We start from the raw sequence: 1,970 nt of genomic DNA, 5'->3' as shown, positions 1-1,970 counted from the left end.
ACAGAGTAGCAGGCCGGAAGAGCAGGAGAAAGGGGTAAAACCCAGGAAGCCAAAGAGAAGAGCAATCAGCCAAAGGGATTAGGTGAGGAGGGGAAACTCAGGGACGCCCAAAGAAGCAGGCCAGAAGAGCAGGAGAAAGAGGATTAAAAGACAGGAAGCCAGACAGAGGAACAGTCAGCCACATTGTTGACTCCTACAAATGACAAATCCAAGATCACCAGGCAGAATGGTGGATTGTTTGCTCACGGACAGTTGATCCAAAGAAGAGTATCTCATTTTCCCAGGATGTCCATAAATATATTGGAAGCAGGCCACACCCCTTGGGAAACTCCCTTTCAATGGATTGGCTACTCAAAACATATACATCTGATCTCATCATGGAAATAACTACATCACAACTGCTTAAACCACACAGAATTGTGGTTCACCCAAGCTGATACACAACTCCAACTATCACATGTACTTAGTCATGATGTACTGTATTTTTCATATATTGTTAGATTCAATTTGCTAAAATTTTGTTAAGAATTTTTATATCATAGATTCCATCATCATTCTTTAAAGAGATGGAAAAGTGATTACCAGCTTTATATGGAAAGGAAAGGCGTTCTGGTGGTGTAGTGGTTAAGGCATTTGGCTGCTAACCAAAAGGTGGGTGGTTTGAATCTACCACCCACTTCACAGAAGAAAGATGAGGCAGTCTACTTCTGTAAAGATTTACAGCCTTGGAAACACAATGAGAGTCACTATGAGTTGGAATCAACTTGATGGCAGTGAGTTTTTTGGTATATGGAAAAGAAAGGGACCCTGGATAAGTGGGAAAAAGAAAAAAACTACTAAAAAAGAAGAACAAAGAAGGTGACCTCACACACACCTACCTCAAAACCTGCTACATAGCCATGGTAGTCAAAACAGCCTGGTATTGGTACCATGACAGGCACATAGACCAGTGGAACAGAATTGAGAACCCAGAAGTAAATCCATCCACCTATGGTCAGCTGATCTTTGACAAAGGGCCGAAACCCATTAAATGGGGGAAAAGATAGTCTCTTTAACAAATGATGCTGGCAAAACTGGATATGCATTTGCACAAAAATGAAACAGGATCCATATCTCACATCCTATACAAAAACTAATTCAACATAGATTGAAGAACTCAATGTAAAACCCCAAACAATAAAGATCATCAAAGAAAAAATAGAGACAAACTTAGGAACCTTAATATATGGCATAAATGCACTATCAAGTATAACTAAAAATGCACAAACAGAAGAAAATAAACTAGACGACTGGGACTATCTAAAAATTAAACATTTACATGCATCAAATACTTCTTCCAGAGAGTTAAAAGAGAACCTATAGATCTACTTCCGTAGTGATACTGTCTCGGAAACCCAAGGAGGGGTGGCTATGAGTCGGGTCTGACTCGACGGCACATAGCAACAACAACATAGATGGGGTAAAAAAAAAATGGCAACAATTTATTGGACAAGGGAGCTCTGGTGGTGTAGTACCTAAGGCATTTGACTGTTAACCAGAAGGCTGGGGGATTCAAACCCACCAGCCACTCCTTGGAAGGAAGATTGGACAATCTACTTCCATAGATATACCACTTCAGAAACCCAAGGAGGGGTTCTATGAGTTGGAATCAACTCAATGGCAGTGAGTTTTTTTTTGTTTTGTTTTGTTTTGTTTTTTTGTTTTGGTTTGGTTTGGTTTATATTGAACAAGGGACTAATCTCTACAATTTATAGAAAACTTCACTACCTCAACAACAAAAATAGATAAGCGATATAATTTTTAAATGGGCAGAAGACATCAACAGACACTCCACCAAAGAAGACATTCAGACGGCTAACAAACACATGAAGAAATACTTGTGATCATTAGCCATTGTTGTTGTTATGTGCCGTCGAGTTGGACCTGACTCATAGCGACCCCTCTTTGAGTTTCTGAGGCAATATCACTAT

The sequence above is a fragment of the Orycteropus afer genome, unplaced genomic scaffold (genome assembly GCF_000298275.1).
Source record: "Orycteropus afer afer isolate SDZICR_OR568_19922 unplaced genomic scaffold, OryAfe1.0 scaffold00336, whole genome shotgun sequence".
NCBI lineage: Eukaryota > Metazoa > Chordata > Mammalia > Tubulidentata > Orycteropodidae > Orycteropus > Orycteropus afer.
The sequence above is the reverse complement of the archived record's forward strand: the minus strand, read 5'-3'. Positions refer to the sequence as shown.